Source organism: Stegostoma tigrinum, chromosome 11 (genome assembly GCF_030684315.1).
Source record: "Stegostoma tigrinum isolate sSteTig4 chromosome 11, sSteTig4.hap1, whole genome shotgun sequence".
NCBI classification, from domain to species: domain Eukaryota; kingdom Metazoa; phylum Chordata; class Chondrichthyes; order Orectolobiformes; family Stegostomatidae; genus Stegostoma; species Stegostoma tigrinum.
The window spans coordinates 8933656-8949308 of record NC_081364.1 but is presented as its reverse complement, the minus strand read 5'-3'; the positions used below and the strand labels follow the sequence as shown (position 1 = coordinate 8949308).

General features: G+C 48.5%; 6 non-coding genes across 6 annotated transcripts; all 6 read left to right on the top strand.

The window, feature by feature from the left end:
- The first annotated feature begins 50 nt into the window (after positions 1-50).
- Positions 51-123, top strand: trnaf-gaa (transfer RNA phenylalanine (anticodon GAA)). The gene has a single exon. It is a non-coding gene; the product is annotated as a tRNA-Phe (tRNA).
- A 2558-nt stretch (positions 124-2681) lies between these two features.
- On the top strand, positions 2682-2754 carry trnaf-gaa (transfer RNA phenylalanine (anticodon GAA)). The gene has a single exon. It is a non-coding gene; the product is annotated as a tRNA-Phe (tRNA).
- Positions 2755-5315: 2561 nt separating this feature from the next.
- trnaf-gaa (transfer RNA phenylalanine (anticodon GAA)) lies at positions 5316-5388 on the top strand. The gene has a single exon. It is a non-coding gene; the product is annotated as a tRNA-Phe (tRNA).
- A 2764-nt stretch (positions 5389-8152) lies between these two features.
- trnaf-gaa (transfer RNA phenylalanine (anticodon GAA)) lies at positions 8153-8225 on the top strand. Its single transcript has one exon. It is a non-coding gene; the product is annotated as a tRNA-Phe (tRNA).
- Positions 8226-10771: 2546 nt separating this feature from the next.
- Positions 10772-10844, top strand: trnaf-gaa (transfer RNA phenylalanine (anticodon GAA)). The gene has a single exon. It is a non-coding gene; the product is annotated as a tRNA-Phe (tRNA).
- Positions 10845-13630: 2786 nt separating this feature from the next.
- On the top strand, positions 13631-13703 carry trnaf-gaa (transfer RNA phenylalanine (anticodon GAA)). The gene has a single exon. It is a non-coding gene; the product is annotated as a tRNA-Phe (tRNA).
- Positions 13704-15653: the final 1950 nt, after the last annotated feature.

The window sequence follows — 15653 nt, the reverse complement described above, 5'->3', positions numbered from 1 at the left end:
GCTGCGCTGGACTTGCTGTGTTCATCCAGCGTCAGTCGCCATCGCCGCCAGCCGAAATAGCTCAGTTGGGAGAGCGTTTGACTGAAGATCTAAAGGTCCCTGGTTCAATCCTGGGTTTCGGCAGAGTTGCACGCTCCTCAATGCGTTCACCCGTTATTTGGCTGTCAAGGAGGAGATTGCAGCCTTCCTTCTGCAACTCAGTTTCCTGGCTGAAATATTTCTTTGATCACGCCTCCGTATTTGCTGGCCTCATTCTCCATCGCGCGAGGGCAACAATTGACGAGTCCCTTCTGACCTCCGCTGCCTTTTGCTTCCTGACTCTGTGCTCATTGCTCATCTCATTCACTGCGCATCGAACGTTCTAAAATGGTGAAATAGACACAACTTCAATCCTGCTGTCAAGTTCGTTTTCGGAGACCCTCGCGGACTTGCTGCAATAACAAGACACTGAACATGTTTAGAAAAACACAAATCCTTTTATGACCAAGCAACTCCAAGCTGTGGAGAATCCCTGTACTCAACGCGGAACAGAGTGCACCGTCTCGCAAGTAATTCTCCCCGAGCAGCGGACAGTCCTCGCTTTTTATACTTTACAGAAGACATGATACAGAAAACAATTTCACAATTTACAAAAGACATGATTCACGAAACAATTACAACAGTCGATAAGGTCAGGATACCAAACAAATATTGCATCAAGAACATAAAACACCGGTATACTGTATCGATTGCTCGTGAAGTAGCTGCTAATGGCAGGAGGCGATTTCGAGTTGTTGTCCGGGACTGATTCTGGTATCAAGTTGCCAGTGTGTCTGGCTAAAACAAAGTCAGTGCTCTGGCCCCTTTGTCAGCGACAGACGTTGCATGTTTTAGATGTTTCACACGTTTACAAATTTTCCAAACCGAACCCTATTTGAAACAGTTTGATTCTAATTTCAATTCAGTCAGGCAGCATAAGACAGTGTCTGCATACCGATGTGTGAGAAGATAAGGAGTTACAAAAGCTTTGCCCTGAATTCCTAGCTGGGCGGGAAGCTTCAGGGCAGTGCCTGCATACCTCTGCGTCGGTAGAAAAGAGTTTACTTCTCTCAATGAAAGTCTCTGCTAAGGAATCAAATGCCGATGAAAGACTTGAATTTATAGAAGCATAGAAATCAATGGGATGATATCACATGAACAAAGCTAAGCTAAATCAAAAATTCATCGGCAGCTGTGAATACTGACGTCAATTTGAAGTCAGCAAATCGTTCATGCTGGCCGTGTCACTCAGACTGCCTGTCTCCCCCTGTTTCACTCTCATTCACTCACACTGACTGACTCGGTGACTGACTCAGTATTCACACACTCGCATTTCTGCCTGAAATTCAACGATGTCAAAAGAGACGAACCCTGAAGGCAATGGCGAATTTGCGGATGGGATGCCCGCAGGAACAAGAGCGCCTGACTTTTGGTTGACTCGAGTGTTGCAGACGTGCACATTTAGAGGATGTTAAGGAGCGCCCGGGAATTGTGGAGCCGGCAGAGTTCTTAACGGTGACTTAAATGGTGGTAGAACTGAAACCGAGGCGGAAGCGAACGGTTCAGTTGTTCGAGGCGCATTGGCTTGATCGCAAATCTGCTGGGATATAGAGTGAAATGACGAAATGGCAGACAGATGGGCATGGCGGACTATTTGATTCTGTCGATTGGAGATCGAGCGAAGTCGGCGAGAGATGCTGATGGTGAATGCAGCACAGGCAGGCAGTATAAGAGCACGTTCGGGAACGCGTTGACGACAGGGGCGACGGGTTTCTTGTCATGCCTTGATCGGTGACGAGTGCGCAACGGTCCATATGCTGAAGTAAAGCAGGCGGTGTCAGAAACGACTATGGAGATTGAAGCGTTGAAAAGGAACAATAATCAAAGGAGTCGGTGTTGAGAGGCCGTGGCTGATGCACCATGTGTGTGTGTATGTGTGTGTGTGTGTGTGTGTGTGTGTGTGTGTGTGAGTGTGTGTGTGAGTGCTTAGGCAAGAATCGGAATGATATGAGGGAATTTATAATGAAAAGGGTGAGGTCTGGATCAAATTACCTCCAAACATAATGGGCAAATGCTGAGGGAGTGAGGATGCGAGCAAACTACGAGGCTTGGTGCCTTGACAGTGGTGCGACCACCGGCAGCCGAAATGTGGGAACCTTGCACCCAATGGTGTCAATGTGGACTTCACCAGCTTCCAAATCTCCGCTTCCCCCACCGCATCCCAAAACCAGCCCAGTTCGTCCCCTGCCCCCACTGCACCACACAACCAGCTCAGCTCTTCCCCTCCACCCAGTGAATCCCAAAACCAGTCCAAGCTATCTGTGCTTCCCCAACCTGTTCTTCTTCTCACCCATCCCTTCCTCCCACCCCAAACCGCACCTCCATCTCCTGCCTGCTAACCTCATTCCACCTCCTTGAACTGTCCGTCTTCCCTGGACTGATCTATCCCCTCCCAACCTCCCCACCTATACTCTGCTCTCCACCTATCTTCTTTTCTCTGCATCGTCGGTCCGCCTCCCGCTCTCTCGATATTTATTCCAGAACCCTCACCCCATCCCATCTCTGATGAAGGGTCTCGGCCCGAAACGCCAGCTTTTGAGCTCCTGAGACGATGCTGCGCTGGACCTGCTGTGTTCATCCAGCGTCACCAGTAATCGCCGCCAGCCGAAATAGCTCAGTTGGGAGAGCGTTAGACTGAAGATCTAAAGGTCCCTGGTTCAATCCCGGGTTTCGGCAGAGTTGCACGCTCCTCAATGCGGTCAACCGTTATTTAGCTGTCAAGGAGGAGATTGAAGCCTTCCTTCTGCCACTCAGTTTCCTGGCTGAAATATTTCTTTGATCACGCCCCCGAATTTGTTGGCCTCATTCTCCATCGCGCGAGGGCAACAATTGACGAGTCCCTTCTGAACTCAGCTGCCTTTTGCTTCCTGACTCTGTGCTCATTGCTCATCTCATTCACTGCGCATCGAACGTTCTAAAATGGTGAAATAGACACAACTTCAATCCTGCTGTCAAGTTCGTTTTCGGAGACCCTCGCGGACTTGCTGCAATAACAAGTCCCTGAACATGTTTAGAAAAACACAAATCCTTTTATGACCAAGCAACTCCAAGCTGTGGAGAATCCCTGTACTCAACGCGGAACAGGGTGCACCGTCTCGCAAGTAATTCTCCCCGAGCAGCGGACAGTCCTCGCTTTTTATACTTTACAGAAGACATGATACAGAAAACAATTTCACAATTTACAAAAGACATGATTCACGAAACAATTACAACAGTCGATAAGGTCAGGATACCAAACAAATATTGCATCAAGAACATAAAACATCGGTATACTGTATCGATTGCTCGTGAAGTAGCTGCTAATGGCAGGAGGCGATTTCGAGTTGTTGTCCGGGACAGATTCTGGTATCAAGTTGCCAGTGTGTCTGGCTAAAACAAAGTCAGTGCTCTGGCCCCTTTGTCAGTGACAGACGTTGCATGTTTTAGATGTTTCACACGTTTACAAATTTTCCAAACCGAACCCTATTTGAAACAGTTTGATTCTAATTTCAATTCAGTCAGGCAGCATAAGACAGTGTCTGCATACCGATGTGTGAGAAGATAAGGAGTTACAAAAGCTTTGCCCTGAATTCCGAGCTGGGCAGGAAGCTTCAGGGCAGTGCCTGCACTCCTATGTGTAGGTAGAAAAGAGTTTACTTCTCTCACTTAAAGTCTCTGCTTAGGAATCAAGTGCCGATGAAAGACTTGAATTTATAGAAGCATAGAAATCAATGGGATGATATCACATGAACAAAGCTAAGCTAAATCAAAAATTCATCGGCAGCTTGTGAATTCAGACGTCAATTTGAGAGTCAGCAAATCGTTCATGCCGGCCGTGTCACTCAGATTGTCTGTCTCCCCCTGTTTCACTCTCATTCACTCACTCACTGACTGACTCAGTGACTGACTCAGTATTCATACACTCGCATTTCTGCCTGAAATTCAACGATGTCAAAAGAGACGAACCCTGAAGGCAATGGCGAATTTGCGGATGGGATGCCCGCAGGAACAAGAGCGCCTGACTTTTGGTTGACTCGAGTGTTGCAGACGTGCACATTTAGAGGATATGAAGGAGCGCCCGGGAATTGTGGAGCCGGCAGAGTTCTTAACGGTGATTTAAACGGTGGGAGAACTGAAACGGAGGCGGAAGCGAACGGTTCAGTTGGGCAAGGCGCATTGGCTTGATCGCAAAGCTGCTGGCATCTCGAGTGAAATGACGAAATGGCAGACAGATGGGCATGGCGGACTATTTTAGATTCTGTCGATTGGAGATGGAGCGAAGTCGGCGAGAGATGCTGATGGTGAGTGCAGCACAGGCAGGCTGTCTCATGGCAGTTCGGGAACGTGTTGACGACAGGGGCGACGGGTTGCTTGTCATGCCTTGATCGGTGACGAGTGCGCAACGGTCCATGTGCTAAAGAAAAGCAGGCGGCGTCAGAAACCGCTTTGGAGATTGAAGTGTTGAAAAGAAACAACATCAGAGCAGACGTTGTGAAGAGGCGGTGGCTGATGCACCATGGGTGCGTGCGTGTGTGTGTGTGTGTGTGTGTGTGTGTGCGCGCGCGTGTGTGTGTGTGTGCTGAGACAAGAATCGGAATGATATGAGGGAAGTTAGAATGAAAAGGGTGAAGTCTGGGTCGAATTACCTCCAAACATAATGGGCAATTGCTGAGGGAGTGAGGGTGCGAGCAAACTACGAGGCTTGGTGCCTTGACAGTGGTGCGACAACCGCCAGCCGAAATGTGGGAACCTTGCAGCCCAATGGTATCAATGTGGACTTCACCAACTTCCAAATCTCCACTTCCCACACCGCATCCCAAAACCAGCCCAGTTCGTCCCGTCCACCCACTGCGCCACGCAACCAGCTCAGCTCATCCCCTCAACCCACTGCATCCCAAAACCAGTCCAACCTATCTCTGCTTTCCCAACCAGTTCTTCCTCTCACCCATCCCTTCCACCCACCGCCAGCCGCGCCTCCATCTCCGACCTACTAACCTCATCCCACCTCCTTGACCTGTCCGTCTTCCCTGGACTGACCTATCCCCTCCCAACCTCCCCACCTATACTCTCCTCTCCACCTATCTTCTTTTCTCTCCATCTTCGGTCGGCCTCCCCCTCTCTCCAGATCTATTCCAAAACCCTCACCCCATCCCATCTCTGATGAAGGGTCCAGGCCCGAAACGTCAGCTTTTGTGCTCCTGAGACGCTGCTGCGCTGGACTTGCTGTGTTCATCCAGCGTCACCAGTAATCGCCGCCAGCCGAAATAGCTCAGTTGGGACCGCGTTAAACTGAAGATCTAAAGGTCCCTGGTTCAATCCCGGGTTTCAGCATAATTGCACGCTCCTCAATGGGGTCAGTCGTTATTTAGCTGTCAAGGAGGAGTTTGAAGCCTTCCTTCTGCAAATCAGTTTCCTGGCTGAAATATTTCTTTGATTACGCCTCCGAATTTGCTGGCCTCATTCTCCATCGCGCGAGGGCAACAATTGACGAGACCCTTCTGAACTCAAGATAATAAAATGTGAGGCTGGATGAACACAGCAGGCCAAGCAGCATCTCAGGAGCACAAAAGCTGACGTTTCGGGCCTAGACCCTTCATCAGAGAGCTCTCTGATGAAGGGTCTAGGCCCGAAACGTCAGCTTTTGTACTCCTGAGATGCTGCTTGGCCTGCTGTGTTCATCCAGCCTCACATTTTATTATCTTGGAATCTCCAGCATCTGCAGTTCCCATTATCCCCCTTCTGAACTCAGCTGCCTTTTGCTTCCTGACTCTGTGCTCATTGCTCATCTCATTCACTGCGCATCGAACGTTCTAAAATGGTGAAATATACACAACTTCAATCCTGCTGTCAAGTTCGTTTTCGGAGACCCTCGCGGACTTGCTGCAATAACAAGACACTGAACATGTTTAGAAAAACACAAATCCTTTTATGACCAAGCAACTCCAAGCTGTGGAGAATCCCTGTACTCAACGCGGAACAGAGTGCACCGTCTCGCAAGTAATTGTCCCCGAGCAGCGGACAGTCCTCGCTTTTCATACTTTACAGAAGACATGATCCAGAAAACAATTTCACAATTTACAAAAGACATGATTCACGAAACAATTACAACAGTCGATAAGGTCAGGATACCAAACAAATATTGCATTAAGAACATAAAACACCGGTATACTGTATCGATTGCTCGTGAAGTAGCTGCTAATGGCAGGAGGCGATTTCGAGTTGTTGTCCGGGACAGATTCTGATTTCAAGTTGCCAGTGTGTCTGGCTAAAACAAAGTCAGTGCTCTGGCCCCTTTGTCAGCGACAGACGTTGCATGTTTTAGATGTTTCACACGTTTACAAATTTTCCAAACCGAACCCTATTTGAAACAGTTTGATTCTAATTTCAATTCAGTCAGGCAGCATAAGACAGTGTCTGCATACCGATGTGTGAGAAGATAAGGAGTTACAAAAGCTTTGCCCTGAATTCCTAGCTGGGCGGGAAGCTTCAGGGCAGTGCCTGCATACCTATGCGTAGGTACATAAGAGTTTACTTCTCTCAATGAAAGTCTCTGCTTAGGAATCAAATGCCGATGAAAGACTTGAATTTATAGAAGCACAGAAATCAATGGGATGATATCACATGAACAAAGCGAAGCTAAATCAAAAATTCATCGGCAGCTTGTGAATACAGACGTCAATTTGGAGTCAGCAAATCGTTCATGCTGGCCGTGTCACTCAGACTGTCTGTTCCCACTGTTTCACTCTCATTCACTCACTCACTGACTGACTCAGTGACTGACTCAGTATTCACACACTCGCATTTCTGCTTGAAATTCAACGTTGTCAAAAGAGACGAACCCTGAAGGCAATGGCGAATTTGCGGATGGGATGCCCGCAGGCTCAAGAGCGCCTGACTTTTGGTGGACTCGGGTGTTGCAGACGCGCACATTTATAGGATGTTCAGGAGCGCCGGGAATTGTGGAGCCGGCAGAGTTCTTTACGGTGACTTAAATGGTGGTAGAACTGAAACGGAGGCGGAAGCGAACGGTTCAGTTGTTCGAGGCACATTGGCTTGATCGCAAAGCTGCTGGCATATAGAGTGAAATGATGAAATGGCAGACAGATGGGCATGGCGGACTATTTTAGATTCTGTCGAGTGGAGATGGAGCGAAGTCGGCGAGAGATGCTGATGGTGAATGCAGCACAGGCAGGCAGTATAAGAGCACGTTCGGGAACGTGTTGACGACAGGGGCGACGGGTTTCTTGTCATGCCTTGATCGGTGACGAGTGCGCAACAGTCCATGTGCTAAAGAAAAGCAGGCGGTGTCAGAAACCGCTATGGAGATTGAAGTGTGGAAAAGGAACAATAATCAGAGCAGACGTTGTGAAGAGGCGGTGGCTGAAGCACCAGGGGTGCGTGCGTGTGTGTGTGTGTGCTGAGACAAGAATCGGAATGATATGAGGGAAGTTAGAATGAAAATGGTGAAGTCTGGGTCAAATTACCTCCAAACATAATGGGCAAATTCTGAGGGAGTGAGGGTGCGAGCAAACTACGAGGCTTGGTGCCTTGACAGTGGTGCGACAACCGGCAGCCGAAATGTGGGAACCTTGCACCCAATGGTGTCAATGTGGACTTCACTAGCTTCCAAATCTCCGCTTCCCCCACCGCATCCCAAAACCAGCCCAGTTCGTCCCCTGCCCCCACTGCACCACGCAACCAGGTCAGCTCTTCCCCTCCACCCAGTGAATCCCAAAACCAGTCCAAGCTATCTGTGCTTCCCCAACCTGTTCTTCCTCTCACCCATCCCTTCCTCCCACCCCAAACCGCACCTCCATCTCCTGCCTGCTAACTTCATTCCACCTCCTTGAACTGTCCGTCTTCCCTGGACTGATCTATCCCCTCCCAACCTCCCCACCTATACTCTCCTCTCCACCTATCTTCTTTTCTCTGCATCGTCGGTCCGCCTCCCGCTCTCTCCATATTTATTCCAGAACCCTCACCCCATCCCATCTCTGATGAAGGGTCTCGGCCCGAAACGCCAGCTTTTGAGCTCCTGAGACGCTGCTGCGCTGGACCTGCTGTGTTCATCCAGCGTCACCAGCAATCGCCCCCAGCCGAAATAGCTCAGTTGGGAGAGCGTTAGACTGAAAATTTAAAGGTCCCTGGTTCAATCCCGGGTTTCGGCAGAATTGCACGCTCCTCAATGGGGTCAGCCGTTGTTTAGCCGTCAAGGAGGAGATTGAAGCCTTCCTTCTGCAGCTCGGTTACCTGGCTGAAATATTTCTTTGATCACGCCTCCGAATTTGCTGGCCTCATTCTCCATCGCGCGAGGGCAACAATTGACGAGTCCCTTCTGAACTCAGCTGCCTTTTGCTTCCTGACTCTGTGCTCATTGCTCATCTCATTCACTGCGCATCGAACGTTCTAAAATGGTGAAATAGACACAACTTCAATCCTGCTGTCAAGTTCGTTTTCGGAGACCCTCGCGGACTTGCTGCAATAACAAGACACTGAACATGTTTAGAAAAACACAAATCCTTTTAGGACCAAGCAACTCCAAGCTGTGGAGAATCCCTGTACTCAACGCGGAACAGGGTGCACCGTCTCGCAAGTAATTCTCCCCGAGCAGCGGACAGTCCTCGCTTTTTATACTTTACAGAAGACATGATACAGAAAACAATTTCACAATTTACAAAAGACATGATTCACGAAACAATTACAACAGTCGATAAGGTCAGGATACCAAACAAATATTGCATCAAGAACATAAAACACCGGTATACTGTATCGATTGCTCGTGAAGTAGCTGCTAATGGCAGGAGGCGATTTCGAGTTGTTGTTCGGGGCTGATTCTGGTATCAAGTTGCCAGTGTGTCTGGCTAAAACAAAGTCAGTGCTCTGGCCCCTTTGTCAGCGACAGACGTTGCATGTTTTAGATGTTTCACACGTTTACAAATTTTCCAAACCGAACCCTATTTGAAACAGTTTGATTCTAATTTCAATTCAGTCAGGCAGCATAAGACAGTGTCTGCATACCGATGTGTGAGAAGATAAGGAGTTACAAAAGCTTTGCCCTGAATTCCTAGCTGGGCAGGAAGCTTCAGGGCAGTGTCTGCATACCTCTGCGTAGGTACATAAGAGTTTACTTCTCTCAATGAAAGTGTCTGCATAGGAATCAAATGCCGATGAAAGACTTGAATTTATAGAAGCATAGAAATCAATGGGATGATATCACATGAACAAAGCTAAGCTAAATCAAAAATTCATCGGCAGCTTGTGAATACAGACGTCAATTTGGAGTCAGCAAATCGTTCATGCTGGCCGTGTCACTCAGACTGTCTGTCTCCCCCTGTTTCACTCTCATTCACTCACTCACTGACTGACTCGGTGACTGACTCAGTATTCACACACTCGCATTTCTGCTTGAAATTCAAGGATGTCAAAAGAGACGAACCCTGAAGGCAATGGCGAATTTGCGGATGGGATGCCCGCAGGAACAAGAGCGCCTGACTTTTGGTTGACTCGAGTGTTGCAGACGTGCACATTTAGAGGATGTTCAGGAGCGCCCGGGAATTGTGGAGCCGGCAGAGTTCTTAACGGTGACTTAAATGGTGGTAGACATGAAACCGAGGCGGAAGCGAACGGTTCAGTTGGGCAAGGCGCATTGGCTTGATCGCAAAGCTGCTGGCATATAGAGTGAAATGATGAAATGGCAGACAGATGGGCATGGCGGACTATTTTAGATTCTGTCGAGTGGAGATGGAGCGATGTCGGCGAGAGATGATGATGGTGAATTCAGCACAGGCAGGCAGTATAAGAGCACGTTCGTGAACGTGTTGACTACAGGGGCGACGGGTTTCTTGTCATGCCTTGATCGGTGACGAGTGCGCAACAATCCATGTGCTAAAGAAAAGCAGGCGGTGTCAGAAACCGCTATGGAGATTTAAGTGTGGAAAAGGAACAATAATCAGAGCAGACGTTGTGAAGAGGCGGTGGCTGAAGCACCAGGGGTGCGTGCGTGTGTGTGTGTGTGTGTGTGTGTGTGTGTGTGTGCTGAGACAAGAATCGGAATGATATGAGGGAATTTAGAATGAAAAGGGTGAAGTCTGGGTCAAATTACCTCCAAACATAATGGGCAATTGCTGGGGGAGTGAGGGTGCGAGCAAACTACGAGGCTTGGCGCCTTGACAGTGGTGCGACCACCGGCAGCCGAAATGTGGGAACCTTGCAGCCCAATGGTATCAATGTGGACTTCACCAGCTTCCAAATCTCCCCTTCCCACACCGCATCCCAAAACCAGCCCAGTTCGTCCCGTCCACCCACTGCGCCACGCAACCAGCTCAGCTCATCCCCTCAACCCACTGCATCCCAAAACCAGTCCAACCTATCTCTGCTTTCCCAACCAGTTCTTCCTCTCACCCATCCCTTCCACCCACCGCCAGCCGCGCCTCCATCTCCGACCTACTAACCTCATCCCACCTCCTTGACCTGTCCGTCTTCCCTGGACTGACCTCTCCCCTCCCAACATCCCCACCTATACTCTCCTCTCCACCTATCTTCTTTTCTCTCCATCTTCGGTCGGCCTCCACCTCTCTCCAGATTTATTCCAGAACCCTCACCCCATCCCATCTCTGATGAAGGATCTAGGCCCGAAACGCCAGCTTTTGTGCTCCTGAGACGCTGCTGCGCTGGACTTGCTGTGTTCATCCAGCGTCACGCGTGATCGCCGCCAGCCGAAATAGCTCAGTTGGGAGAGCGTTAGACTGAAGATCTAAAGGTCCCTGGTTCAATCCCGGGTTTCGGCAGAATTGCACGCTCCTCAATGGGGTCAGCCGTTATTTGGCTGTCAAGGAGGAGTTTGAAGCCTTCCTTCTGCAACTCAGTTTCCTGGCTGAAATATTTCTTTGATTACGCCTCCGAATTTGCTGGCCTCATTCTCCATCGCGCGAGGGCAACAATTGACGAGACCCTCCTGAACTCAAGATAATACAATGTGAGGCTGGATGAACACAGCAGGCCAAGCAGCATCTCAGGAGCACAAACGCTGACGGTTCGGGTCTAGACCCTTCATCAGAGAGCTCTCTGATGAAGGGTCTAGGCCTGAAACGTCAGCTTTTGTGCTCCTGAGATGCTGCTTGGCCTGCTGTGTTCATCCAGCCTCACATTTTATTATCTTGGAATCTCCAGCATCTGCAGTTCCCATTATCTCCCTTCTGAACTCAGCTGCCTTTTGCTTCCTGACTCTGTGCTCATTGCTCATCTCATTCACTGCGCATCGAACGTTCTAAAATGGTGAAATATACACAACTTCAATCCTGCTGTCAAGCTCGTTTTCGGAGACCCTCGCGGACTTGCTGCAATAACAAGACACTGAACATGTTTAGAAAGACACAAATCCTTTTATGACCAAGCAACTCCAAGCTGTGGAGAATCCCTGTACTCAACGCGGAACAGAGTGCACCGTCTCGCAAGTAATTCTCCCCGAGCAGCGGACAGTCTTCGCTTTTCATACTTTACAGAAGACATGATACAGAAAACAATTTCACAATTTACAAAAGACATGATTCACGAAACAATTACAACAGTCGATAAGGTCAGGATACCAAACAAATATTGCATCAAGAACATAAAACACCGGTATACTGTATCGATTGCTCGTGAAGTAGCTGCTAATGGCAGGAGGCGATTTCGAGTTGTTGTCCGGGACTGATTCTGATTTCAAGTTGCCAGTGTGTCTGGCTAAAACAAAGTCACTGCTCTGGCCCCTTTGTCAGCGACAGACGTTGCATGTTTTAGATGTTTCACACGTTTACAAATTTTCCAAACCGAACCCTATTTGAAACAGTTTGATTCTAATTTCAATTCAGTCAGGCAGCATAAGACAGTGTCTGCATACCGATGTGTGAGAAGATAAGGAGTTACAAAAGCTTTGCCCTGAATTCCTAGCTGGGCAGGAAGCTTCAGGGCAGTGCCTGCATACCTATGTGTAGGTAGAAAAGAGTTTACTTCTCTCAATGAAAGTCTCTGCATAGGAATCAAATGCCGATGAAAGACTTGAATTTATAGAAGCATAGAAATCAATGGGATGATATCACATGAACAAAGCTAAGCTAAATCAAAAATTCATCGGCAGCTGTGAATGCAGATGTCAATTTGGAGTCAGCAAATCGTTCATGCTGGCCGTGTCACTCAGATTGTCTGTCTCCCCCTGTTTCACTCTCATTCACACACTCACTGACTGATTAGGTGACTGACTCAGTATTCACACACTCGCATTTCTGCCTGAAATTCAAGGATGTCAAAAGAGACGAACCCTGAAGGCAATGGCGAATTTGCGGATGGGATGCCCGCAGGCTCAAGAGCGCCTGACTTTTGGTTGACTCGACTGGTGCAGACGTGCACATTTAGGGGATGTGTAGGAGCGCAGGGAATTGTGGAGCCGGCAGAGTTCTTAACGGTGATTTAAATGGTGGTAGACATGAAACCGAGGCGGAAGCGAACGGTTCAGTTGTTCGAGGCGCATTGGCTTGATCGCAAAGCTGCTGGCAAAAAGAGTGAAATGACGAAATGGCAGACAGATGGGCATGGCGGACTATTTTAGATTCTGTCGAGTGGAGATGGAGCGAAGTCGGCGAGAGATGCTGATGGTGAATGCAGCACAGGCAGGCAGTATAAGAGCACGTTCGGGAACGTGTTGACGACAGGGGCGACGGGTTTCTTGTCATGCTTTGATCGGTGACGAGTGCGCAACAGTCCATGTGCTCAAGAAAAGCAGGCGGTGTCAGAAACCGCTATGGAGATTGAAGTGTTGAAAAGGTACAATAATCAGAGCAGACGGTGTTGAGAGGCCGTGGCTGATGCACCATGTGTGTGTGTATGTGTGTGTGTGTGTGTGTGAGTGTGTGTGTGTGCGCTTAGGCAAGAATCGGAATGATATGTGGGAATTTACAATGAAAAGGGTGAGGTCTGGATCAAATTACCTCCAAACATAATGGGCAAATGCTGAGGGAGTGAGGATGCGAGCAAACTACGAGGCTTGGTGCCTTGACAGTGGTGCGACCACCGCCAGCCGAAATGTGGGAACCTTGCACCCAATGGTGTCAATGTGGACTTCACCAGCTTCCAAATCTCCGCTTCCCCCACCGCATCCCAAAACCAGCCCAGTTCGTCCCCTGCCCCCACTGCACCACACAACCAGCTCAGCTCTTCCCCTCCACCCAGTGAATCCCAAAACCAGTCCAAGCTATCTGTGCTTCCCCAACCTGTTCTTCCTCTCACCCATCCCTTCCTCCCACCCCAAACCGCACCTCCATCTCCTGCCTGCTAACCTCATTCCACCTCCTTGAACTGTCCGTCTTCCCTGGACTGATCTATCCCCTCCCAACCTCCCCACCTATACTCTGCTCTCCACCTATCTTCTTTTCTCTGCATCGTCGGTCCGCCTCCCGCTCTCTCCATATTTATTCCAGAACCCTCACCCCATCCCATCTCTGATGAAGGGTCTCGGCCCGAAACGCCAGCTGTTGAGCTCCTGAGACGCTGCTGCGCTGGAATTGCTATGTTCATCCAGCGTCACCGATAATCGCCGCCAGCCGAAATAGCTCAATTGGGAGAGCGTTAGACTGAAGATCCAAAGGTCCTTGGTTCAATCCCGGGTTTCGGCAGAATTGCACGCTCCTCAACGGGGTCAGTCGTTATTTAGCTGTCAAGGAGGAGATTGAAGCCTTCCTTCTGCCACTCAGTTTCCTGGCTGAAATATTTCTTTGATCACGCCTCCGAATTTGCTGGCCTCATTCTCCATCGCGCGAGGGCAACAATTGACGAGTCCCTTCTGAACTCAGCTGCCTTTTGCTTCCTGACTCTGTGCTCATTGCTCATCTCATTCACTGCGCATCGAACGTTCTAAAATGGTGAAATAGACACAACTTCAATCCTGCTGTCAAGTTTGTTTTCGGAGACCCTCGCGGACTTGCTGCAATAACAAGACACTGAACATGTTTAGAAAAACACAAATCCTTTTATGACCAAGCAACTCCAAGCTGTGGAGAATCCCTGTACTCAACGCGGAACAGAGTGCACCGTCCCGCAAGTAATTCTCCCCGAGCAGCGGACAGTCCTCGCTTTTTATACTTTACAGAAGACATGATACAGAAAACAATTTCACAATTTACAAAAGACATGATTCACGAAACAATTACTACAGTCGATAAGGTCAGGATACCAAACAAATATTGCATCAAGAACATAAAACACCGGTATACTGTATCGATTGCTCGTGAAGTAGCTGCTAATGGCAGGAGGCGATTTCGAGTTGTTGTCCGGGACAGATTCTGATTTCAAGTTGCCAGTGTGTCTGGCTAAAACAAAGTCAGTGCACTGGCCCCTTTGTCAGCGACAGACGTTGCATGTTTTAGATGTTTCACACGTTTACAAATTTTCCAAACCGAACCCTATTTGAAACAGTTTGATTCTAATTTTAGTTCAGTCAGGCAGCATAAGACAGTGTCTGCATACCGGTGTGAGAGGATAAGGAATGAGAACAGGATGTGAGTTTGCTCGCTCAGCTGGACGGTTCGTTTTCAGAGGTTTCGTCACCATTCTAGTGACACACATTCAGTGATCCTCCAAGGAAGCGCTGGTGTTATGTCCCGCTTTCTATTTCACTGGTTAGGTGTCCTTGGGATGGTGATGTCATTTCCTGTTTTGGGGATGTCATTTCCTGTCCTTTTTCTCAGGGGATGTTAGATTGGCTCCAAATCAATGTGTTTGTTGATGGAGTTCCGGTTGGAATGTCATGCTTCTAGGAATTCTCGTGCGTGTCTCTGTTTGGCTTGTCCTAGGATGGATGTGTTGTCCCAATCAAAGTGGTGTCCTTCCTCATCTGTATGTCAGGATACACGTGAGAGTGGGTCCTGTCGTTTTGTGACTACTTGATGTTCATGTATCCTGGTGGCTAGCTTCCTGCCAGTTTGTCCAATGTAGTGTTTTTCACAGTTCTTGCAAGGTATTTTGTAGATGACATTCGTTTTATTTGTTGTCTGTATAGGGTCTTTTAAGTTCATTAGCTGCTGTTTTAGTGTGTTGATGGGTTTGTGGGCTACCCTGATGCCAACTTTGATTGGGACAACACATCCATCCTAGGACAAGCCAAACAGAGACACGCACGAGAATTCCTAGAAGCATGACATTCCAACTGGAACTCCATCAAGGAACACATTGAATTGGAGCCAATCTACCATCCCCTGAGAAAAAGAACAGGAAATGACATCACGAGCGCAAGAAATAACATCACCAACGCAAGGACACCTAACCAGATAAATAGAAAGTGGGACATAATACCAGCGCTTTGTCGGAGGCTCACTGATGATGTTAACTAGTATGGTGACAAAACATCTGAAAATGAACCTTCCAGTTGAGTGCGCAACCTCACATCCAGAACCTCAACCTGAGGTACTAATCTTCTCAAAACTTGTGAGTTCGAAAAGCTTTACCCTGAATTCCTAGCTGGGCGGGACGCTTCAGGGCAGTGCCTGCATACCTATGCGTCGGTAGAAAAGAGTTTACTTCTGTAAATTTAAGTCTCTGCTTAGGAATCAAATGCCGATGAAAGACTT